Source organism: Festucalex cinctus, chromosome 4 (genome assembly GCF_051991245.1).
Source record: "Festucalex cinctus isolate MCC-2025b chromosome 4, RoL_Fcin_1.0, whole genome shotgun sequence".
Lineage (NCBI taxonomy): Eukaryota > Metazoa > Chordata > Actinopteri > Syngnathiformes > Syngnathidae > Festucalex > Festucalex cinctus.
Window position 1 is genome coordinate 29611013 of NC_135414.1, and position 27313 is coordinate 29638325.

The window sequence follows — 27313 nt, forward strand, 5'->3', positions numbered from 1 at the left end:
AATCGTGACCTGTGAATCGTGATACGAATCGAATCGTCAGGTACTAGGCAATTCACACCCCTACAGCATATAGTTCGTTTCGAGAGGGGAAAGCCAGAATATTAGGTTTGAAAGTCAGGTTTCCAGTCAGTGTTCGCATTTCAACTTGAAGTCTTGAAATCCAGTTTCAAACCAGGTTTTGACAAGGGTCGCGGGGGGTGCTGGAGCCTATCCCAGCTAGCTATGGGCAGCAGGCGGGGTACACCCTGAATTAGTTGCCAGCCAATCGCAGTGCACGTTTTACAGTAACCTAACCAAAATGAACATGCACAATATAGCTTTGCAATTAAGAAACAACATCATGAACATTTTTTTTCCTCCCCCTGCAAGTGTTGACTTTTGAATTGTCTTCACGTTTGCACAATCACAAAGCGAGGAAAACAACACGTAGGATCAGCGGGAGTTCTGTGACTGATGTAGGTCAATCAGCTGGCAGATGAAGTTTGCGCATCCTACTTATGCCGCAATTACAATCCAACCACACTTGTAGACGGGAGTACGACAAGCAACTACAGCTGAAGGAGGCTCCCCGGCTGAGGCCCTCCTTCACTGGAGCATTGTTTCCCCTCGCACGTTCTCCCTGGGCCGAGCTTTACCTTGAGCCGCACATCTGTTTCTATGGTGATCCCACTTTGCGGCGGCGGCTCGGAAAACAACTTCGGGCAAGACGTTGGCAGGCTACGAGGAGTGCTGCGCCTTTTTTCTTTGGAAATCGTCGCAATTCATAAGAGAAAATTAACTGCATCACGCACTTAAAATGTATTTTTCTCTCCTGTGTCGTTTCAAAAGAAGGTACTCTTAACTCACTGTGTGGAAACATCCAGGGGTGTTTCTCGACACCCCCAATAGTACCCAGAAAAAAACAGGACCGCCAATAAGCAAAAATGTATTTTAATAAATAATTGACTGATGAATTAATACAAAATAAATAACTACCAACACTAAAACTAAGCTCCTTACATTTTATAAATAATATAAAAAATATTTATTGTGACTTTGAGTTCACAAAGAAACGTCAGCAAGATTTGAATGTAACCTCACTTAACCCCTCCCCCCCAACCAAGCCTGACATGAACGACCCTTCCAGCTGACGTCACTGCTTAGCTCCCGCTCCGCCTCCCGGAGGACAAGCCCCCCATAACAAATGAATGTAGAGAGCTTGATTTTCGGCGAGCATTTTTGTTAAAAGGTGGGAAATATGTCAAGTGTCACAAAAAAACGTTCACTACATTACCATAAATCATTGAAACCAGTCGTTTGGATCCGCTAGTTACAAAAAAATGGAGTTTGTTGGAGAGCAAAGTAGAAGTGGAAGCCTAAGGTATGTTGGTTTTGGTTGAAGCAGTACGTCAATCACTACTTTCATGGTGTAAATTGTCATTCATGAAATCGTTTGTGTTGTCTTGCTGTATATCGACGTCTTCGGGCTATCTAAGCTTGCTAGCTGCTCACAAACAGATTGCACGTTGTTTACTGCACATTCCTCAGCGGAAATCTAACCTGAATTAAAGTGTTCATTGTAATAATCGTGTTAAATTGTTAACTTTTTGTTCAAAATAACTTGAATACTTGTGCAAAAAAAAAAAAGTATGATGTATGATTGTTTCACTAAAGCCCCCAAGCACAGGGAAGCAAAGTGGCAAAGCAGGCCGGGATTTAAAAAAACAGTTTATTATCAACATAAAAGGGCAGTGGAGGGATCAATAATGCTCCAAAGTAACAAGGAAGAAGTAACTAACACAAACGTGAGTATGAGCAAAACTTGAGTAGACCTGAGGAAGTTCTTTTGGGAGGACAGACCACTTTTTTTTTCTTTTTTTTTTATTTATTTTTTATTTTATTTTATTTTTTTTACATTTTTACATTCACGTCATTCACTAACGAGACAAGAGCGACCTGGACATGACACAGGTGGTTGACTGGATGACAAAAAAAAAAAAAAAAAAAAAAAAAAAGCCTCTATCCTGCACACATTCCACCACACTCTTTTGGGCGAAACGTTACGTTACGAGAAGCGAAGCGCTGGATGCCGTTATTTTTCTCATCTGAGCACAACATTGGCACGGAGAAAGCGTAAAGTCAGGAGAGTGACTTTCTTTTGAAAACGCCGCAGCAAATCAGAGGTGAATGGGTGCAGGATGCAGTTAATTCCCCTCTCAGCAAGTTCTATCTCTTTGGAACAGATGCTGGCACGCTATGACAAGTGAAGTTAAGAGAGGGCCTTTTTCTCCTCAAATCTCCCACAGTTGGCAGTGAAAAGTGGCAACATAAGATGGCTGCCCTCTGGCTTCGACTGCGAGGGGTCTCTTGACAGTCCAGAAGTCCACATGAGTAGCCTGTATGAGAAGGTTTCAGATCAATAATAGTCAATGATACTCTGTTTCCGCAAAACTGTGCTGTAAAGACAGCCATTTTGGTTTGGTTTGTGGGGATTTCAAAAATGCACTTTAGACGAATGGAAATAAGATTTTTTTTTTTTTTTAGGAGGTGGATGATACATAATCTTTCCCAAAAGAGCAATTTAGATTTAAACTTTTCACTTATTCATTTTTTTTTCCTCTCCCTGCCTCGGGCAGCCCAAGAGCGACGTTTCTGAGATGAAGACGCGTTAATAGGAGAGGAAAGAAACGAGTGGAATATCTTTGGAGAACGAATGAAGTCACACGCAAGGGAGGAAGTCGTGAAATGGACTGCAGACCAGTCGTGAGTGTATGTCGTCATTTTCTAAAGTCAGCTGGGATCGGCTACAAGTTACTCACCAAATGACCCTGAACATAATGAGTGCTATAAAGTAAATTCTGTAGAGTAAATTTGACTCTATTTCGAGTGGGACTAAATAGACTCAGATCGTAACACTTGGAAGAGAGTAAAATAAAGATTAGGAAAAAAAATAAAAGCGACACAAGGGTGGTGGAACTAACTCATCACCTTGTCAACAATGTCTTCGGTCTCTTGCAGAAAAGCAAACAGTAGGAGGGGCATAGCTAAGCTGGTAATGTGGTCGTCTCCCAAGCTGATGGTCGTGAGTTTGTTCCTCAACCCTCGAGTGACTTCTTTTGTTGTTGTTATTGTTTTATTTTACTCTCTTCCGAGTGTAAATCTTAGCCTACCGGATTTTCCGCACTATAAGGCACACCTTCAATGAATGACATATTTTAAATATTGTTCAAAAGACAATAAAAATACTGCAGACTAAACGTAAATTATAACAATGAAGGCTCACTAGGAATGTAATGGGGTCAAAAGTCAAACGTTCGTCTTTAAAACCTGTAGAATTAAAATAGTTTCTTTATAATGCATCAAGAATGTAAGATTTTTTTTCAACGATGTATCGTGTTTTTACGAACGCGCACAATCACGCAGGCATTATAAAGGTATTCTGTTCTAGTGGGGTTGCCGTAGCTAGCGATCCAAGATGGCGGAATCTTCTGCGCATGCGCATCACCGATCGTGCAGGGTCGCCGATAGCGTCTTGACAGCGAGACCTGTTGCGGCTCAATATTGATCCATATATAAGGCGCACCGGACTATAAGGCGCATGGTCAGCTTTTGAAAAAAAAATTGAAGGCTCTTAGGTGTGTCTTGTTGTATGGAAAATACAGTACTGTAAAAATAAAAAAAAGATAAAAAATCGTACATCAGTGACGTCCGCGGTCAGCAGGCGGGCGAGCGCGTTCTGGCTAACGCGAAAATAGATTCGTATGTCGAAGGAACCGCGTCTGACCGGCCCCACTCCCCATCCCGATTGTCATTGGCTAACTTTAGCTGTCAATCTCAAACGTGAAAGGAAGTTACTTCACGTGACACCCAGCGACTCATTTTATTGGCTACGAGCAACTTCCTTGTCACTTGTCAACCTACGGGAGCCGCCGTGGTCCAAAAATAGCAAAGGTGCCGTTTTGCTGCATTTCGTGTAAGAATTGAGCATTATTTTACGGGACTTTAGCGGTCGTACGGGACATAAAAATTTAGCCCAAAATACCGGAAGTCCCGGATAAAACGGGACAGTTGGCAACCCTACATGTGATTGACTGGCAACCTATCCTGGTCTAGGCGGCCTTTATTTTTTTATTTTATTTTTATTTTTTTATTTTTTTTACCCCAAGGCAGCAGAGAGTCAGACCACAGTGGGTTCCCTGCTATACCATCTTTCCAAATAAAAGACTGCGTTCCCTTCACCCGGGCTGAACTATTGCGCATCAGTCCATTTGCCGCCCATTACCGCGGCGACCTCCCGTTTCACCGCAGCGGGGCGGCGTATTACAAGATATCCCGAGAACTCGCGGGGACGCGCCGTCCTGCCAATAAAACTTCTAACTCGGACGAGCTTTGAGCGAGCGAGAGAGAGCGAGCGAGCGAGGTGCCCTTGTCAAGCCTTTCCGAGCTGATCACCTGAAAAGCCGGCGAGGCTCCCGCTGCTCTGGAAAGTCACCGGGAACAATTTAGCCTCCATTGCTGAGCACACTGTGAATACGCCAGCGCAGCAAGCCGACTCCGCAGAGACACCTCCAGCCAGCCAATCAATAGCCCATGACTCCTAGAAGACAAAAGAGACGAGACCTTGCCAGGCGAGGACACGCCGGCCGCCGGGTCGAGCGCTCGCAAACGGTTTTTATGTTTGGCGGCCGGCCAGTGACATGGGAGCCAATCGTGGATGAAACTGCCAGATTTCAACGTTCGGTCACCGTTATACATCCGTGCAGCCGCACGTGGACAGCAGAAGGATGTTGCTAGGTGCAATATTGTTGTACAGTCCTGTATTGATACAGCAGCATGTACACAAAAGATTTATATTGCAGTCTTGGTACGACAAAATATCATATAATAAAAGATCAGTATCACTATGTATCAAGTGCTTTTTTTCCCCCCAACTGACAATACTGTATTGATTCAGCAATGTGTGAAAAACAGATTGAGCACTGTTTATTGCAACTTTATGGCAAAACTGGATCCGTTTTGAGGACTAATCACCAAATACACTTGGGCTGATTTCCGGTTTGACAGTTTGTGCATTATTCTAATAGATAAATAAATGTGCCAGCAGGTACTAGTTAGCTCCAAGGACAATACAGGTCTGTTCTAAAAATATGATAAAATCAAATGATGGAACACAATATTCAATATTGAAGCTATCGATTAAATGTTCAAACAACGTTCCATGTAGCGTCACTGTCTACGGTACTTGCTTTTCCGCTTTGTAGCTCAACGGGAAGCCGCATCTTTAATGCAAAGCAAGCCACCACACAAACACACGTTATGATAAAACACGTAAATAAGCTTCCCCGGGATCCTTGGAGAAAACAACTCCAAAACGCAACGGAAACCAGCGGCGATAGTCTGTTGCGTTCGCGCGGGTGGCAAACAATGGCGGCGTGTGATGTCACATGTAGCGGCGCGGGCGGGAGGCAGCTTGCGTGGGAGGCTCCGGGGTCGATGGCAGCCGCAAATCCGGGGGTGCTCTGATGAGTTTGTTTGGAGCCCAGCTGCGCGTTGCCTGAAATCCATTAGAAATCCTCCGCGTGTGTTTTGGGGAGAGGCCGTGGCTGCACTTTGACTGCGATCCAGGCGGCCCATTTCAAGTGTGTGTGGGGGTGTGGGGGGGGATGCGAAGCAATCAAGAAGCCCGGAAAGTCGCGAGGCATCAAAACAGGCCATCAGAAACGTCCTGCGAGAGTCCAACAGTGAGGCCATCTGTGGGAAAAACAAGACGTTTGGGGGGGGGGGGAGTGATTACGAGCTGTGCGGAATACAAACTTTGATGTCGACTGGTTGTGTTCTGTTGTGTGTTTCACAGGGATACGTCGAGCAAGGTTTTCTGTCACCACCGCGTTGGTACCAAGTACACTCGACGATGATTTGCTGGCGTATTCTGATACTCAAGCAGGTGCATGCACCTGGAGGGATTGGCACAAAAACAATGGTAAGCACACAAACGTGAGCTCTGCACATATCGCCGGTGGTGACCGCCAGATCATTCTGTATTTGACTCATTCACTGGCAGCCATTTTCACTGAAGCAACCCCACCTTCACTCACGGCTGTTTTACTGGATTTTGACTGATTTTGCAAGGCCCACAAAATATTGTGTTCTAATGCTATAAAAACATGATGGAACCTACCAAAAGAAAGATTTCTATCTGTTTCCGTTTTGCAGCAATTAACATTAGAATATCGCTAAGGTTCATCATTATTAGGGGCTTGCCAAAAAATCGATTCATAAAAGAATCGAGATTCTCATTTATTAATTGAATCAAATCGATATTAATATCCAAAAATTTATTTTATTTCAATTAGAAATGAAGAAGAAGGGGAAAAGGCAGTTTTAGCCCACATGCTGTTTTTGTGAAAAAAAGGCACTTATAATACAAAATTAATAAATGTTTAAACAAAAATAAAAAAGACACTTTAATGTCTCTATTTGTCATTTTGTCTTGCAAAGCAGACTGGAGTCGATCATGACAATGTTGTGCATATCTGTAAATTGAAGCAGAAATCATTTGTCAATCAAATCATTTTGAATCGAAAATCGTTTGAATCGAGAATCGAAAATCTATTCTGAATCGAATCGTAGACCCGGAAATCGTAATCGAATCGAATCGTGAGACAGTCAAAGATTCCCAGCCTTAATCATTATCTACAAATCTGCTTAGAATTGTAGGGAAACAACTTGTTTTCAACATGGCCCTGGTTGATCTCTTATACTCTGCTGCCACCTGCTGGCCGTTTTTTGTAATTACTACCATTTTTTCCCCCACCCATCCTCTGCAGTTGAGAGGCTGCATCAAAGCCTTCTGTATGTTCTAGCATAAAAAAAACAAAAAAACAAACAAAACATATAAATACGTCTTTGGGACACCTAACACGTGTAAAATAAAACGTATTTATACGTTTTTTTATGAGCAATGAGTTTTTAATAAGGGTACTTGCTGCTGTTGTCTGTTGCTACACCAGTCAACTGCAGTGACAATGCACTTGACTTATACACATTGTAACAAGAGGTTGTTGGCAATACCCAGCCCCAGAACACCACTGCAGGTATCTTCTTCATAATAAACCAAATATTATCACTCTCAAAAAGCCAGTAATATGCTTACATCAGAGAGCCAAGGTGAAATTCTCACAGCTCCGGCCGTGAAATTGCTATTCAAAGCGCGCGCGCCACCAGTTGATCTGTATGTGCGGCGCGTGATGCGGCTCAGGGCTCGCAGGCAGCTGGCATTAAAAGGAAGCTGTCAAGCTAAGTGCTCTCCTCAACCCCGCGTGCTGCCACTCTGACGTGTTTCCTGACCCGCGAATTGAAGTCTTGTCAAGATCTGCTTGCGTTTTTGCCTCTCGGGGTCGTGATGGGAGGGCTTATATGGGAACAGCATCCCCCCCCCCCCCTGAAAATGCTTGATGTCATGTGTCTCTTTTACTTGTCCCAAAAAGAGCAGTCGTTAGCCGCTAGCTAACCTGAGGCTGAACCTCAGAAGCTTTAAGTCCCTGAAAGCTTTTTTTTTTTTCTTTTCTAAATGATGCTGTATCGATACAAAAATTAGTGTAAAATATCGGGATACTTATCGCCTTGGAGATCATGTATTGGGATACATATCGCGATACGTATCGTATCGTGACCCCTGTATCGTGATACGTATCGTCTCGTGAGGTTGGCGGCAATACCCACCCCAAGTATCGATACAGCAGCATCCAGACCAAAGATCAGTGTCACTTTGTTCGGGATCTTTTGGTGCAGACCTGAAAAAGTGGCCTTATCTGACATATTTTCAGAAAGTTTGTTGACTCGAGGACAACCTGAACGCAATGAAGACCTCATCACTATAAAGAAGGCGATTAGCAGGTGAAAAATGGCGTTAAGAAATCTGCAGTCTGTGGTGTTATTATTCGCTGCTTATCCTGCAAATGATTCCCGAGTCATTTGGGGCTGCTTTCAGAGGCGACTCCATCACGAGGAGTCTGAAAGAACAACAAATGATGCGCTCTCAATGAATCCCCCCCCAAAGTCTCGCCGTTAATGCTCGACAAAGTTTGGCGAGAGGTGAGGCTTTTATTCGCAAATCTGTCGTGCCTGAGTCACCGTCATCTATTGCTTCGCTGATCTATCGACCAAAAAACTGATGCTGAGCAGCCAGGAACAGCAAAACAGGGAGGACCATAATGTCTGTTGGGGGGGTTGTTGGAGTGCTAGAGAGGGGAGGCAGCTGAGATTGAAGGCATTTTTAGAGGTCAGTGTCGATAGCATGGAGTGATGTCGGCAAAACACTGAGTTCAGGCTGGCAAAATTCTCTTGGACCCTCCACATCCTGGCCACCACCTCTTCCAGCTGCTTCACTCAGGCTATCTATGAAACTTTGCAAAATAAAACCTGAAGACGTTCCAATAGCGTCTTCCCTCTTGCCATTAACTAATACAAAAACTTTCTATTTTAAATACTGTGATGGTCCCAAAAACGTATTTATACGTTTTTGTTTGTATTAATGTTTTGTTTTGTTTTTAATGCTAGAGCATACAGAAGGCTTTGATGCAGTCTTATCACCTGAAGAGATCGCATAAAGCAATGGTAGTTATTACAAAAAAAAAAAAAAAAAAAACGGCCAGCAGGTGGCAGCAGAGTATAAGAGATCAACCAGGGCCATGTTGCAACAAGCTCTTTTCCCCAGATTTTTCAACAGGTTTGTGAAAAATAATGAAACTTATTCTAATGCTAATTACTGCAAAACGGAAACAGATAGAAATATACTATTTTTTTCCTGGTGAAAGATGAGACTCGAATCTTTATTTTGGTAGGTTCCATGTTTTTATAGCAATATAACACAATATTCTGTGAGCCTTGCAAAATCAGTCCAAATCCAGTAAAACAGCGATGGGGGTTACTTCAGTGAAAATGGCTGCGACTGAATGAGTTAACTGCTTAAATAGTTAAAATAATTACTCCATAGTTGCATTTAGCCAAATTTTGCTACTTGTGTTGTTGTATCAGCGCTACTTGTATCCTCACACTGCTCATTGACTCGCTGTACCTATTTGTTTATGTGTTTATGTCCTAAATGTATACTGTTTTTCAAAAGACAAAATGAGCTAATGAATTTAAGCATTTAATTATTAAACGACTTTAAAAAAAATATATATATTGTGTGGTACGATACTATGGATACGCCAACCTATAGACTTGGCACTTTTGTTTGGAGCGACAGTGTATGTGTACACGAGCATTTTGTTAAACAACAGCTGCTAAGCAGGAAAGATGACAAGTAAAGAGCCTGCTGGCGACTAGAGGGGGGGGGGGGGGGGGGGGGGGGGTGGACATCCAAAATTGGTGGCGTTTTTAAAGAGGCGAGGTCAGCACCGGTGATAGCCCGGAGCTCTTAGCCCAGCGAGAAGCAAAGAGATCCTGGCAGCTCTCATGACGGATAACAAGTCACCTGAAATGGCTTCCTGGGTGGCAGCCATTAGACAGACAATTTGCAATCATCCCTGGCCCAATTTCTACCCCCTCACCCCACCGCCAGCAGCCTCCCGAGCACCTCTCTGTCTCAGGCGTCTCTCATATTACGGGGCGCCTCGCTCTGGTACCCCGTAGACCTTGACGCTTTGAGTGACAGCAACTTAACTAGTTTGGTGAGATGCAGAGAGTGAGAGAGAGAGAGAGCGAGAGAGAGAGAGAGAGAGAGATTTACTCATCTCACATCCACCAAATCATCTCTTCTGCTTTGGACATTTGACTAAAAGGATGTTAAGACTTTGGCAGGTCTGAGTGACATGGTAGTGGTCCTTGCCTCTAGTGTTAATTTTATCCAACATTTTTAAACGTAGTCTTAGTTTTAGTCCAGTTTCAATAACGCTTCTCATCCCGTTTTTATTTAGTCCATTTTTAGTTGACTATACATGGAACATTTACTCTTTATTTTAGTACAAGAAAACATAATTTTATTCATCTAGTTTTAGTCAACCAAAAACTTTCAATATTTCAGTCTAGTTTATGTCAGGACAATCATTTAACCCCTGTATTTTTTGTTGTTGTTGTTGTTGTTGTCAACAAGTGGCTAATATGGCTCCATGGTATGAGCTAGTAAATTAGCCAGCATTAGTTAGCACTCAGATTAACATTATTGTTGGAACGTTATAGCCGTTGGATTCATGTTACGGTAAAACTATAATTTGCTACTTCTCTTTCTTTTTTTTAACTTTTTACCGTGAATCCGCCTCCTGTCTATCCCATGTGTTTGTGCCTGGTGCACTTGCTAGCTGCAGATTTGAAAGGGGGGGTGTCACATGACAGATTAGCAGAGACGAGATTTTACAAAAGCAAATCATTTCCGTCTCGTTTTTGTTCATGAACTAAAATGTCGATAGATTTTAGTCCAGTTTTTAATGAAGTGAAGTGCATTTTTGTCACGCCTTCATTAGTTGACGAAAATGCAGACTGATTTAGTCCCAGTTATTGTTTATTAATGAAGGTTTTAGTCTAATCTAGTTTTAGTCCGGTGAAAAATGTCTGTTGACCAGATTATTTTTGTTTAGTTTTCGTTGGCAAAATTAACACTACTTGCCTCTACGTTGCGTCTATTTAAGTAAGTGATGCAGCTATTGATTGTATTGATACGCCAGGATACATATAAATATCTCTACGGTATTGATACATTTGCAGCTGGTCAAATTTTCAAAAGCGCTGTGTATTGTTAGCTATAATAGTGTACAGACTAAAAGATCAATACTGCTACTGTATGTATATATGTTCCATATCTGATGTCCATGACGACATCCTATGCACACTTCGCAGCTGACTCACGAGAGAGTGTTTGTTTGCCGAGGTGAGGGACAGGTTGACGATGACATCTCCGTGGACTGTGATGCTCTCAAATGACATTGTGATCGGCACTGATGGGGAGGGGGGGGGGGAGTTGGGGAAAGTGCAGCTCAGTGAAAATCTGAGCACGTGGAAAAAAATCCAGTGAGTTAAGGAGAGGAGAGGAGTTGGAGGTGGAATGTAGTGTGGAGGTGTATGACAAGATGAGAGCGGAGCTCCCCGGAGGTGTGCAAGGTGCTGACACTGACAAGTAAAGACAGGAGGCAGAGTGGGAAGGTGGAAATGGTAAAGAGTCCGCATGGAGGAAGGACGAGTAGTTGAGTGATTTGCGAGAACAATTGAGAATTGAGATGGTCGGAGGAAGCTGGGAATGGGGTTGCCTTTTGAGAGGGTAAAAAACGAAGAGGAGATGTGGTACGGATGGATGGATGGATGGATGGATGGATGGATGGATGGATGATAGATAGATAGATAGATAGATAGATAGAGGGACGGATGGATGGATGGATGGACGGATGGATGGATGGATGGATGGATGGATGGATGGATGATAGATAGATAGAGGGATGGATAGACGGATGGACGGATGGACGGATAGATGGATGGACAGATAGACGCATAGATAGATAGACGGATGGATGGATGGATGGATGATAGATAGATAGAGGGATGGATAGACGGATGGACGGATGGACGGATAGACGAATGGACGGATAGGTGGATGGACAGATAGACGGATAGATAGATAGATAGATAGATAGATAGATAGATAGATAGACGGATGGATGGATGGATGGACGGATGGATGGATGATGGATGGATGGATGGATGGATGGATGGATGATAGATAGATAGATAGAGGGACGGATAGACGGATGGACGGATAGACGGATGGACGGATAGACGAATGGACGGATAGATGGATGGACAGATAGACGCATAGATAGATAGATAGATAGACGGATGGATGGATGGATGGATGATAGATAGATAGAGGGATGGATAGACGGATGGACGGATGGACGGATAGACGAATGGACGGATAGATGGATGGGCAGATAGACGGATAGATAGATAGATAGATGGATGGATGGATGGATGGACGGACGGACGGACGGATGGATAGATAGATAGATAGATAGATAGATAGATAGATAGATAGATAGACGGACGGACGGACGGACAGTTTGGTTGGTATGATACAGTATTCAAACCATAGATTTACCAATTTACCATCGCATAGTTTTTACGATTGTCCATACACCAGAATATGGACCAAAGATTGACATCATGTATCACACCATTCTTTTCTATCATACTGTTACAGTACACCAGAATTTAGCACAAGGCAATCAGACAAATAATATCACGATGTATGGTTTAGTCAGTGCAAAAGTACGGTATACAAATACCCAAGCCTATTACATTGTATTGTCGTTTGGTACAGTGCTATATTGATGCACCAGTTATAAGGATAAAAGATTGCAATTGCGATAAAATTATCATTGTTTGGTATGATACTGCATCAATACATCAGTATGTACCGTGTTGTTTGGTATGACCGTATATCAATATTCGGATGGATGTTTTGGTACAATATGTATCAGTTCACCAGAATGTAGACAAAAGATTAATATAACAATGGAAACTTTGGTGTGCTAGAGTATCGATACATCAGCATATAAACAAAAGATTGATATCAGATTTTTTTGTTAGGTGTGATCATCATTTAGCAGGAAAAGCGCTACCAAGAATAGTAAAAATCCACAAGGATTTGAGACCCTTCTAAAAGGTTTGGAATTTCCTATAAATGGCAAACGACGGCGGCAAAGCACTACATGAACCTCCTCAACTCACTTCAACAAAGTTCTTTGGGAACACGGTGCCACAAAATGGCTGCAAAGTGACACTTTATTGCTTGACCTGGGCGCCAAAAGAGCAAACTGAAAAATAATTCAGCAAATAGGATAGGTTTAAAAAAAACAAAAAAAAAAAAAAAAAAACCTCAAACGTGAATCTGTAGTATATCTGTAGTTGTGGTCTCACTCGTAAGGTTAGCGGGTTTGTCCCCGCCTGCTGCGTCAGCTCCCCGCTACGTCGCACCTCGGGATCCTGCCACGACACTTTTCCGTCTTCACACATCAGCTCGCACCCGCTCACCATGTTGCTAATTTGTCGGCCAACGTCTGAAGACATCATTAGCTCCTGCCACAGTCACAGACTTTGACTAATAACTGGATTTTTTTTCCTTCCTGATGATGTGCTTGTCACTGAGTCACGCTCTGAACTGAGCCTGCTCGTCCTTTGCTTGTAATTAAGCATGTAAAACCATTAAAAACATGTCATTGGCTTAATGGCTTGATTGCTTCCTTTTACTTGCAAATGGTTCACGCGCTTCCGATCTTTTCATAAGTAGAGTAACAGGATTTTTTTTTTTAAGGTCAAAGAATTGACACGAATGAATTCACATTTTTTTCCCGAATGAATATCGAATTCCTACTCAACTCAAAAAACATGTTTTTTCTCTTTGACAAAATGTGAAGTACAGGAATTATGTTTCCAATATTTCTTTTTTTTCACATCACTTGAGTGGTGTCATAGCTGAAACTTGACTCGCAGCACAAAGTTAAAAAAAATCTGAAAACAAAATGAATTCAGGTTACCAGCATAAACAGTGAATCCCTGCTTATTCCCGGTTTGGCGGTGTAGAATTACGGTAGCTTATTTTGTGAAACTATCCACTGTTATTTGCTAGTCTTTTATGGAGGACCAAAATTGCCCAAATTCAAAATAAATAAATGACTAAATAAATATATAAATGACTACAAGTGGATATAAAAAATATAATTTGAAAATTATATCCATAATAAATATAAATGGAAATAAAAATAACACACTAAAAAAAAAAATATATATATATATATATATATATATATACACACATACATACATACATACATACATACATAAATACATTTGTATTTAATTTTTGAAATATATTTTTTATATCTGTTTTTATTTTCACTTTTAGTCATTTATTTATGTATTTATTTATTTATTTATTTATTTATTTAGTCATTTATTTTTTAATTTTAGCAGTTTTAATCTGCGCTCCAGCAATGGACGACAAGATAGTCGTCCATTGCTGGAGCGCTTCATTGCATTGCATTATATATACATATATATATATATATATATATATATATATATATATATATATATATATATATATATATATTTTTTTTTTTTTTACATCCGTTTTTATTTTCACTTTTTAGTCATTTATTTATTTTTAACGCGCACCAGTCAAAATAGAAGCGTGTCATTACACGGGCCCGCCTGATGGCTCGCGGCAGATTATTCATCATATCTAACCGCCGCCAATACTCCACTAAGCACTTTGCCCGCGCCGGCTTGCTCTCGCTCGATACGGCGCCCGGGGGGCATGAAGACGTTCGCCGCAACAAGACGAGCGGGAAAACGAAGAGGACGGCTGCCTGGCGGCCTGATCTCAAGCGGCAAATTAGGGCCCGGGTAAAAAAATAAATAAATAAAAATCGATAAGAGAGGAGCACGCGAGGATTTGATTAGCGCGCCAGCGCCATGCAAAACACACATCGATGTTCCGTCATCGATTGATCCAAAAATGTACACACTGAGTGACAACGCACTTTGTTTTGGGCTTTCTTTCCTCTCCCGCGCTCCATCTTAAACAGCACTTTGACGCTGACCTTTCCTCGCGGAATAACAAACTTGCTTTTTATTCCCGCCCAGGCCTCGCTAGAAAGGTGGGCGGAATGTCACGGATCGGTCGCTCTCACCCCTGCCTTCTTGGCCCCGCCGAATATTTCTCCCCGCAGATTTGAAAATCAATAAACAAAAGTGACATTCAAAGCAGAAGGCGGCGCCTCACAACACATCCGATAAAAGCCCGACGAGAAATGAAAACAGGCCCGCTTTGGCGCTCTCTTTTTCTTGAAAGGAGCAACCAAATTGCAATCAAGTTGTATTTTCAAGAGAAAAAAAAAAGTAATTTGCTGTATTTTAGAGGGAAAGAAGCAACATATTCTGTACAAAAGTCATACTTTTTTGACAGTCTCAGATTTTAAAGAAAAAATGTCGGAATGCACCGATACAGTATAGTTGTACTTGTGCTTGGATTCTTAAAATTGCTCTGATACTACAACACCAACACGACTTCACCAGCCTGACGCACAGTCATCAATTTTAGGTCTTGCGAATTTGAACTCAAAATTTACTTTGACTTGGTATTCTTAAAACTCGACTTCACTTTGACTAGAACTACATGACTTATTATTTCATACTGTTTGCATTTGAACGTCTTAAATACGTAGTAAATACTGTAAAAAAATTAAAATAAAATAAAAAAGTTTTCATGAGATAAATTTTTTTTTTTTAAAGTAACAATTATATGAGATAAAAAATATTTCTTCAGAAAAAGGTTATATTTTCAAGAATGTAAAATGTAAATTAAAAAAAAAAACAATTGGAAAATAGCGAAATTTTTAGAGAAAAATTTGTATATTTTTAAAATCTGATTTTATTGTAGAACTCAAAATCTTATGAGTGATAATTTCCATAGGGAAAAAAAGTCATGTTTTTTTTTTTTTTGACTTATTTTATTTTTATTTTTTGTTTTAAGAAAACAATATCTAATAGTCTTGCATTTCCATATTTCAATGTCCATGCTTAAGGGCAGAGGTGTCAAATTTATTTTCGTTGACGGCCTCATTGTAGTTATGGTTATCTTCAGAGTGCCGTTATTACTGTGAACCATTATCAATAAATGTATGATATTTTTTTTTTTTTTTTTTTTTTGTGTAAACCACATTGAGATGTTTTTGTACATAAGGTGCTATATAAATAAAGTTTGACTTGACTGATATTATTACAAATGCACAACAAATTGATGGATAACTAGTTTCGAAATCAAAAGTCAGTAAATAATTGTTTGTTTGAATATTATCCAGTTTAGTTAACAGAAAATACGTTCAGTATCTCGCGTTGTTAAAAGTGAAGAAGTCAATGCACATGATTTGCCTTCTCGGGCCTCATTAAATGATGTCGCGGGGCGGATCTGACCCCCGGGCCTTGAGTTTGACACCCGTGCTTTAGAGGGAATCAAAAGGAAGTTGAGGTAAAAGAAGAAAACAGGATGTGGGAATCGAGAGTGAAAGAATCGAGGGGATGAATACCTTGAAGCATTTATTAGCCTGCGAGTCGGAAGCGGCAGCCTCTCCGGGACATCAATCCTGTCCCTCCTGCCGTGCGCGGGTCAATTAGACCTTTATTACAGGCAAATGCGCATCTGGAATGTACATGCACTAAGACGAATGATGCAAAAATCCTTTCTTTTCAGCGCCGCTTATGCAGGGGATCATAAACCAAGGCGGGGTCACTAATCTGATCGTGAGCTGCTCCCAAATCCGCCGATATTCCCGAAAGGCATTAATGTGGATTCAACTTGACACTTTGAAGCATCAGCACCTTTTTTTTTTTTTTTTTTTTTGAGGAAGGTGAAGGTGTTGTTTTTGGCAGCCGTCACCGCAGGATTGATGCCAGAGCACCAAAGCTAAAGGTTCTTATGCGCTATTTCTTTTTTTTTTTTCCCTCCTCCTCAAGTAATATTTCATCGTCAAGGGTTGCAGCATTTCTACAGTTTGGGGAAATCGCATGAAAAGTGTTGGGATTGAACTCAGCTCAGCTAGGAAAAGAGGCATCGGTAAAAGGTCAAGGTCCCCTTGTTGTTAATATATCGCTTTTATGGCCGATGTAAATATTTTTGTTAATGTCAAGCTTGTCTGTCGGTGGTAGATTTTAATTAGTCTTGAAGAAATAATAGTAGCCCATAAAAACGCTTCTGTTTACAGAAAGCCGCGACTCCATGATGATAAATACCTCCGATGAAAATTAAAAAGTCAATTATAAATGGCGCTTTTCCACCGTACCGGTTCCACACCGAAGCGGCAATTTTTGTCCCCGGATGTTAGTGTCTCCACGGGACTTTTTCGGGGCCACCTGTCGTCTGATTGGCCGACAGCAACGCCGCTCCCACCTCAAGCAACGCCGTGGCACACGCCCATTTCCTTGTTTTAAGCGAGAGAGGCAGCGGCGCCCGCCGGTCATAAAGTCATAAAAATACAGTATATACAATAAATATAATAGTGATTTACAACAACGCTGAACTATTTTTATAATTTAAAAGGTACTTGTGGATGGATTTGTAATGTTTGTGGTTAAAAAAAAAACATCGTGAGGCTGGTCGTGTGTTCTCATTCACTTGAATGAGAGCTCCAGCGGCAGTTCTCCATTCACAAATAGCGTCGCGAGCTGGTCGTGAATCGCAATATTTAATCCGTGGTGGTCTATAAATTATAAATATGGTTCAATGTTGGCGCGACTTGCCACTCGGGAAATGTTGTCTCAGATCCGCACGCAAAACGGGAGTGCACAGCTTTGGCTTGGACGCTTCAAGTGTTGCCGCCCCTTTCTGGTCGTGCGCCAGTTGTAATGGAAAACCGGCGGTTGTGGTCTCGTGTAGTTGCGTGAGGTGTGCTGTGGTACCACATACCCGCATACGATGGAAAAGTGGCATAGTCAGCTAATCAGTCGTCATTCATTCAATACCAAAAAACTCTTGTGTCTTTGCACTTGATGAAGTAGCATGTAGCTTATTAGCCAAGGTTATTTTTGTACTTTCTTCTCCTGCAGGTCAAAGTGCTCAAATCTGACTTAGTGCTTTATATCCACTATTTTTTTTTTAACTGTGTATTATGTACATTTCAAGTGATGCATATCTAATATGACTGTGATCACTTCATCAGTGATCTCATGCGCCTTTGAGCCTCCAGGACTAAGCAACCATATCCTGCCAAGCCCCTTCGCGGAAACCATAATAGCACATGAAAAAAAAAAATGGAATGTGACCATATATAAGTGAGCTCTTCTTTTGGGCCCGTGTGTCAAATGCCTCGGAAGTCTTGTGTCGCGAAAGCGCTCGCATGCATATGTCGACGTCATTTGCAGCCGAGCTGTCGACCCTCAACTCCTCGAGCAGCCTCCTCGTCCTTGTTTACTGCCTCACCGGGCACATATGTTTACCAAAGCACCGGCCTTCCTGTGGTGACTCACCCCCAATGAGGAGAGATAGAAGATAAGCTAGCAACCGAGCCCCCCACCACTCTCCGCCTACACCTTCCACCGCTTCCCTCCACTTCTACCCACCATCCCTCCTGCGCAAGGTTAATCTGGCCCACAGCCGCACCTTGCATGTCACCCTAATGAAGCCCCCGCAGACCAACACTTAATAAGAGTTAAGAGTAAATTAACCTTGAAGACTTTGTTCGAATCTCTTAGCGTTTTCCCTACATTTTTATACCCGAGTCTCACATCCAAGGACGAGTGCTTGTTTAGTCAGGGGTAGGAAATATTCCCTTGATGCCTGCAAATTCTCTCCCTGACATTTATGTATGTAGTGTATGTATGCTGCGCCTCTTATTATTGCTATTAAGTGCAGAAGCACCAGTCTCATCCAAGGTAAGGGTGGTTGGTAGGTACAGTGGGTAGCTACGTACAGTCGCTTGGTACGAGCTAAAAGAGTTGGTATAGGCACAGTAAGTAGGTTAAATGTAGGTAGGTATGGCAGTTTCCCTGTTGAACTAATTACCTACCACTATTTATTTATTTAGGTGTGGATAGGTAGGTAAGAAAATGAGGTAGATTAGTAGACATAAGCTAGAGAGTAGGTTAGAAGGCACTGTAGGTATGTATGGTATTTTAGGGAGGTAGTTACGTAGGTAAACGGTTGGTAGGTTATTTATTTATGCAATTGGCTGGCAACCAGTCCAGGGTGTCCCCCGCCTACTGCCCGAAGCCAGCTGAGATAGGCTCCAGCACCCCCCGGGACCCTTGTGAGGAATAAGCGGTCGAGAAATTGGATGGATGGATGGATCTTTATTAATTTATTTAGGTACGACAGGTCGGTAAGAAAATTAGGTAGATTAGGAGACATAGCCAGAGAGTAGGTTAGAAGGTAGGCGTGTAAGGTATTTTAGGTAGGTAGGTAGTTACTTGGCTAACTAGCTGAGAAGGTAAAAGGTTGGTCGGTAAAGGTAGGCACAATATTTTTTTAGGTACGATAGAAAATGAGGTAGCTCAATAGACGTACGGCAGAGTGTTTAGTTAGAAGGCGCGAAAGGTAAGGTAAGGTATGGTTGGTTGGTTGGTTGGTTGGTTGGTTGGTCGGTCGGTTGGTGAAGGTTTTGGCAGATAGGTTGGTATTTTAGTAGGTAAGTAGGATGTGTAGCTCAGAATAAACAAGGAACAGTAGATGTTAGGAACTAGGTGTTTAAAGGTATGGTAGGTACAGTAAAACAAGGTTGCTAGGTAGACAGGGTACTGTCGGTGGGTAGACATTTTAAGTAGGTAGGGGGAAATAAGTAAATATAATGTAGGTTGGGCTCTTGATGACGTGGTTGTTTGGTACAGCAATCCCATTTGGTACGATAAGGAAAGACAAGTTTAGTGTGGGTAGTTACTAGGTTACATCGTGCGTCATATTGTTGCTCCAAGTATAGCAGCAGCCGCCGAATCCTCTTGCCGGTTTTCCCCCCCTGGCCGCTGATCAATGCTCCTAATGACGGTGATCAATCAAGAAAATGAAAGATTTACTCCCCGATATTAATTTTGCCAGGCATCGATTGAGGCGTGTGGAGTATTACGGCCATTCACGCCTCTCCAGCTGCCGTATTGAGTCGCTCGTCTATTCAAAAACAAGCCGTTCATCTTCTCATTTCAGCACTTTTACTGCCGCTTTAAAGATAATTAGAAACAGATACCAATCACCTCGGGTGATGTTTAGTCAACTCTATGAAAATGCTATTTGTGAGTCTTAATTGCATTCGAATCAGTCAGATCCTGAGTGGTAAACCATATTTCAACCCCGCAACATTTGGATAAGCCGAGCGCGGAAACACGGGCCCTAAAGTGTTGTTTAATCAGGCCCGATGTGCGAGGCTTTAATCACAGTGCTAAGCGATGACCAGCCGCCGCCTCTGATAATTGGCTGTCGGGTGACGACACAAGGATTGCTAACTCAGGGTGGCGCCTCCACAGCCAGCTGCTAATGACACCGTGGTCTGATGGTGTCTGCCATGTTTTCACATTTTGTTGGATTCGGATGAGGAGAATAACCCAAATGTGCTGCCTCAGTAGATGCTGCTTAAGTAGCAATCACAAAGACGGAAGGACTTGAGGAAGCTAAGCAAAGTATTTATGTTGATAAGGTGCAGTTTGTGGCTAATATGGGTGGTATGACTAAACTGTGTATTTGGGGAAATGGATTAGTTAGGTTGGTACGCAATCTGCAGGCAGGTAGTGAGGTGTGTCAGATAGTACTTAATTTAGATACTGTAGGTTCAGTGATGAGAATGCCAACCTGGAAATGTTGATCCAGGTGCTAGCAAGCAACTAGAAAAGAAGCCCGGGAACGATCAGTCATGCTTATCTGTCTGCAGTAGTGAGGAGGGAGGGAGAGAGGAAGAAGGGGGAAGGCTATAATGAGGCGCACTCACCCATAGTGGAAAGCTTAATAATTCAATGCAGGGGAATCCTATCACATTACAATGGGGAGAAAAGCTCCAAAGCTAGTAGTGCTAAAGACGGGACATTACACTATTGTCTGTCTCTCTCTGTCTCTGTCTCTCTCTCTCTCCCCCCTTCTCTCTCTTTTTCTCTCTCTCGCTCACTCACACACACACATACCTTTCTGCCAACCCTGCGATAGCCAGGCTGCGCCGTTACGCATAATCGCGCAAAAATTGGTCACCCGGGCAAGAAAGGGAGCGAGCGGCTGTGACAAAACTGCAGTTTGCTTGCCCAAAAGATTCTATTTTTGATGAAAAACAACCAATTTTACAGTCAAAGCATGAACTCTACTGATTTGGAGTGATGTTGCCACAAGTTGGAGGAAGAAGTCTTGGGAAAAGGCAATTTGTTGCCGCAATTTTACACCTAACCACTTTTTTGATGCACCCACCTTCCTAACTGCCCACCTACTGTACCTACTTTCCCATTTACCCACCCGACTACTTTCCTCCGTTCCTACCGACCGACTGGCCAACTATGTGTTACCAACTTACTATAATATTAAGAGGTTGGCGCCCCCGTCTCTCTGTCGGCACTTTATTAAAGAATGCCCAATTCAGTGAAGTTCCTGTTTTTTCGGCAAGTGCCTTTTGACGCAAAGCTTCGAAAAAATACACATACTGAGCACCAACTGAAGCAGATTCTTGTCCGTCAAACCGGGTCAGTATGAAGGTCCTTCTCATGCTGTTTTTTTTTTTTTTTTTTTTTTTTTACGAGGCTTTGCGTCATAAACCACTCGCCGAAAAGGTGAGCATCTGTCAAGGACGGGGGCGACGGATAGACGGAAGTGCCCACCTCTGCTAACAACAACTAGCTTTGCATTTTCTGATCTACTGTATCTGCCTGCCTACCTATCCATGATACGTACCAATACCTTTACAGTATCTACCTAAAAACTTTCTGATGTGCCTAACTGCATACCTTTCTCTTATATCTACCCACCGACCAACCTATTTTCTGACTTACCTAGCTAGCTAGCTCCTACATACATAGCTACATACCCAACACTACAGATAAACATGGCTGATCATTCCTGGGCTGCTTCTTGCATTAGTTTCTAGAATAAGACTTTACTCAATAAGATTTCGAGTTGTTGTTGTTGTTGTTTTTTCACCACGTGAGGAAGAAAACATGTACGGTGTACGCTCACCTCATTCCCTCCCTTTCTCCCGGGTTCCTTCCCGCAACACCTCCCCCACACCCCCACACCCAACCGGCAGTTACAGGCTGTACGGCTGCTAAGTTTTCAAAGTGAACAAAGGCACAAGAAGGATAGAGGAGACCCAGGGATTATTTAAATACGAGGTGCATTAGGAGCCCCGGTGTGCCTTCCATCCCTTAAGTCATCAACAAAACCTGCTCCACTTTCCTCCATCGTTTGGGTGTGTGCGTGTGTGTGTCTGAGAACGAAAGTCAAAAAAAAAAAAGGACAGACAGGATGGGAATAACGAGGGGCATTTGGTAAAAAAAAAAATATTACGGTATGTTATGCGAAGGAAGTACAGCCCAAAGCCACTTCATCCCTTTAACCCTTTATCCTTGCCAACATAGAAAAGAGAGTAATAGTAATCAATGTTGTGGACACGACAACTGACATTCACAAATCAAGTTTAATTGGGGGTGAGGTGTTGAGAAATTAGTGGTTCAGAAGTACAGTAGTTATTATTCCATTGTTTGATACGTGTTGCGAGCTGCTATGAAAGTCTTTATTGGTGACAAACTCTGTACAACTGTATTTTCTGACTTAACTAGCATAATAAACATCCTACATTTTTATCTTCCAATACCGCTTATCTATGAATACCACACCTACCGAGCTGCATTCTACCTTTTACCTACCCATAACAAACATGTAAATTCCACTCAGAAACACCGTAGTCAAGATTCCAGTCTGCAATCTCAGACATGATAACCATTCCTCCACCATGCTGCTCTATCTACCTCACATATTCTTCAAAATCGGACTCTGATTACATATAATGTTACACTGCCAGAACAGTTATTTAGTTGTTGTTTTTTTGTTTTGTTTTTGTTTTTATTTGCTTCAAAAGACACATTGGTTTTGTTGCGTTTCGGCTCAGTTACAGCTCCGTCTTTGTTTTAAATGGCTCCACCTGCAGCAGCATATTGGTTTTATTTGTGCTTCTCAGCCCGAGACAGCAGCAGAAGCTTGTTTGGGGCCTCAAGGGCAAAGGAGTTACTGTCGACTGCGACGCACCCTCCCGCTGGCAGGGGTGTCACATTTACTCTTGTAAAGAGGAATAAAAGCACCCGTTCTCCACGCCGACACCCTTGTTTCACGCGGACCTTTTGCTCCGCTCCTCCAACAGCCTGCTGGCATTTCCTTTCGATATTTATTTATTTTATACGTCCCCCTCCCCTAAAACTCATTTTCTGGCCGGGAATTTTCCGACACAGGACAAAGATGAGGTCGCCTCTGTCTGAGACCTCTGCCACCGACTGTCGGCGGATGAGTTTGGACACGGGCACCAGTTTGTTTTTTTGGGTTTTTTTTTGTCGTCACAGGACATTCGGGAACAGGCCGGGAGGACCTTAGAGGGTGGGGGGTTGGGGGGGGGCATCCTTAATGGAGAACTTGGCTCGGGTCCACGGTTCCTCCGCAGACATACAACACCTCCAGGGTTGATAGTCACCTCTAACCCAAGAGGAGACACGTCCCACCGTTCACATTAACCGTCACAGGCTGGCAGGGGCTTCTGCTTTGAGCACTTGCCGGTGGGAAATGTCAAAACATGGACGGAGCGGCTTATGGCGTAATGGTATTGAATTATAACCAGATTTTAGGGCATTTATCAACTTTGAGGACAGAATTTCTGTGTATAAATATATACATATATATATATATATATATATATATATATATATATATATATATATATATATATATATATATATATATTACGTACCTACGTACTCTCATAAAAATATATGGAAGGACCGTGTGTACTCACCGCGATCGACAGAAGTCAATCTGCATTTTTTTTCAACGCTTTGCATTATCGAGTATTCGCCGAAATTGCTGAAGCACACGGCAAAAGGTGGGCACTTCCATCAATCGTCAATTCCAATCGATGACGATGCCCACCTCTGCCCAACTCCTAATTAAATAAAAGATAATAAATGTGAAGCTGGATGGTGAATTGAATCTTCTAAATATTAGAGAAAAATCAGTCCTTTTCTATCGTATGAAGTTATGTAGGTCGGTTAGTCGGTCAGGACTAAGTTTGTAGGCAACAATGGTAGGTTTGGTAAGAAGGTAGGCAGGCTGGGTAGGTTAGGCAGTAGATTCACTTTTTCGGTTGCTGGTACTGTTAGGATGTAGGCAACATCAGTAGGTAGGTTGTAGGTAGAATTCTAAGTTAACTTACCTCTATTATAGGTAGTATCGATTGGTAGGTAAGTAAAAGATAGGTTGGTAGGTGCGATAGGAGTAGGTAAACAAATAGGTCAGTGGGTAGAGTTAGATAAGTTAGATATTACTGTAAGTATGTAAAGTACTTTGGGTAGTTAGGGCTCGTTCGCTGCAACGGGCTTGACATTGAGAACAGGACGAGAGTGAGTTGAAGTTCACTCTGTTTATCTCACAATGGAATAGCAATTCAGCAAGAACAAATACAATCTTGAAAACGGAGAGCACCCGCTTTGTCCGCCCCACAACTGCCGATCACACGATGTTCTCTGCTCGTGGAGTTGTCCATCAACTTTGCAACAACAACCTTGCGGATGATTAGAATTTGATGTAAGTGGGCGGTTGACTCACCAACTCGAACGATACAGGGCCGCCTCCTATGCTGTCGTCCTGAGTTGACCTTGGTTACGTGCTTGCAAACGTTCCATTATATGTGATTATACTTTTACATCCAAGTACTGTTAGTATTTACACAACATTAGGACTTAGTTTGGTAGGAAATGTAAGTATATAGGTGACATTGATAGGTAGGTAAGAAAATAGGTAGGTAGATATAGGCCAGATCCACATTTCCCAAGCTTTACTGAGCCAGGGCACTCATTTTACATTACAAAAATCTCATGGCACCCCAGCAAAAAAAAAAAAATGACACCAAAATGTTGAGAACCGTATTTTCCGCACCTTCAACGAATGACATATTTTAAAACTTTTTCCATATATAAGGCGCTACAGTAGAGGCTGGGGTTACGTTATGCATCCATTAGATGGTGCTGCGCTAAAGGGAATGTCAACAAAACAGTCACATAGGTCAGTCAAACTTTATTAATAGATTAATAGAAAATACGGTACTAAAGTAAAGACGATCTCGTCTCATTTCCTTAGTATAAAATCTAACACAAAGCTGTTACTCTGTTCTATGAAAGGCAACAAGTTGTAACTTCGACCTTCATTCCTTGTACTTGTCTGACACTATATGTTGCTGATATAGATAGATGAACAAAGATATGTTTATATTTAATAGATAATTAAATAACAAATGAAAGGATATTGGGTAATAGGTCATATAGTCACCCTTAATCCCGCTTGCGAACACGCCCACTTACTCCACTTGGAAAGCTCAAATTGTGATGCACTCCAATATGAGTAGTGTCAAGTAATATCGGAACATCTCCAGTGTGGCCAGCCAAACTTTATTGGATCAATAGCGTCAATAAGCACTTGCTTGGCACACGCATCGATATGCTGACAAGCCGCGGAACGGCTTGTTTGTCAAAAGGCTTTGCGTCCAATCGATGCGCTTGTCCGAGTTCAACGACCTTATGTTCAGTTGGCCGCCGTTGCCCGCACTTAATGACGCGTTGCGGCGGCGTTCGCCGTTCGGGACGCCTAAATTTGCTTCCGGCCTGTCAGCACTCCGCGACTATGACACAGTCATCTGCACAAGGCCGATTCAATCAAGTAATACGACGACGGTTAAGTGGATGGAAACACCCAGTCGCCACTCCCGATATTACAGAGAATGAAAATGACTCAAGAACGCATGCATGTAATTGAAGAGGAATTCGGCCATTTTGGGTTGGAAAAGCCATTTTCGGCTGGTAATCTGACAAACTCCTACAAGAAAATTCGCACAATAGACCGACAGATTAGCCACAATCTATTTGTATTTTGTTTGTTTGTTTGTTTTTTTCTTTTTAGCTTGCCCTGCGATTGGCTGGCAACTGGTCCACCAGGGTGTCCCTCGCCTACTGCCCAAAGCCAGCTGGGATAGGCTCCAGCACACCCCACGACCCTTGTAAGGAATAAGCGGTCAGGAAAATGGATGGATGGATGGATGCCGTGGTTCAATGAATGTCGTGAAACAAGCTTTATTTGGATAGTCCTGTTGTTTTTCCCATCTTTTTTTTCTATGCGTGTTGTTGAAAGGGACAATATCACATAAGCGCAGCGGCACCTCTCTCCATGCTTTGTCCTTAAATCACGTCCACGGGCCGAGAGCTCGTCACGGGAGGTGATTTAAAGCGCGTCTGCCGCTTTATCGGGGCGCTGTTGGGCCTCGGCGCGTCCGAGCTTCCAAACGCTCGCTCCGGCAAGGTCAAAACGTGACAAGGTGAAGCCCACCTGAGTTACTGCTCACTTGCAGCCACCAAGCTCACGTCTCCACGCTAACCTCTGTCTGAACCAGCGGTGCATTTAAAAGCGCTTTATTTACTGCAGCCGGCCTTTTATTTACTTGTAATTTCTTTTAAGTGCAGCATAAATTTCTCCCCTTGAAATGGCTGGTACGTGCCCACACACATACGCAACGCACAACGAACCGTATTCTTGACTTTGGCCTGCTGCCTGTGTCACTATATTACTCAGCCATTTTAATCATGTCCTGTTATTTCAACCTCATTATTCTTGTCATGTCTGCTAAAATCTTGCTTAACATGGAAAGGGTCAGCGCTGGTGCCTGTAATGATTGTAATGAATTGGAGTAGAGCAGCCAATGGTGAGTGTGATGCCAGCTGACAGAAGGTGGAAGGTAAAAGAGAAAAGCAAGTCACGGGATAAATGGAATCATACATGCTGACTGGCGTAATGATATAGATTATTTTTAGATGGAGCAGAATGGGCGCAGACAGTATCACGTAACATAGCAACTCTCATTAAGAAAAATGAAGGTGTTTTTTTTTGTTTTTTTTGGTTTTTTCAAAAATATACATTTTCTCAAAAATCACATAATGTAACATATTAACATGACGTTGAAATTTTGAAAATAGATTACTTTTCCCTCTAAGACCCAACTTTATAAATATGTTCAACTTTTTCTCAAAAATATACAATCTTACTCTTGTAATATTACAACTTTAATCTTGTAAATATGCAACGTTTTCCTGATGTAAAAAAATAAAAATAAAAATCACAATTCTACAGTCCTTAATCCTTATGTTTAAAGTATATGTTGTTCTAGAAAATATACAAATTTATTCTAAAGCACTTTTCCTGTAAAATATACAACAATCATAAAGATGTAAACTTTTTCTCAGAAATATAGAACTTCCATCCATCCATTTTCTTGGCCGCTTATTCCTCACAAGGAATATAGAAATATCGCAGAAATATAGAACTTGATTGTCATAATTTTGTCTTAATCTTGAAAACAATACTTAAGAAATCGATACTTTATTATAATTTTAACTTTAATTGTGGCAATATTTGACCTTACATCTCCATTTTTTTTTCCATGAAAATATCTGACCTTATTCGGAAATATTTTCATTTATTTTATAGAAAAGAAGTTGCATATTTAGTAAAGAGAAAAAGAGTAAAGTCACATTTTGGGGATGACTATATTTTCGAGGGGGAAAAAAATTGCAAAATTGTGATTTT

General features: G+C 42.0%; 1 protein-coding gene across 2 annotated transcripts in view; it reads left to right on the forward strand.

Annotated features, from left to right (window-relative positions):
* The first annotated feature begins 5833 nt into the window (after window positions 1-5833).
* Window positions 5834-27313, forward strand: part of syap1 (synapse associated protein 1) — a 95380-nt gene continuing 73900 nt past the window's right edge. Inside the window, exon 1 of one of the 2 annotated variants that reach the window (XM_077520162.1) lies at window positions 5834-5959. The gene's annotated coding sequence lies outside the window, so the exon portion shown is untranslated. The remainder of the gene's footprint in view (window positions 5960-27313) is intronic. The other variant, XM_077520164.1, reaches the window with a different exon arrangement.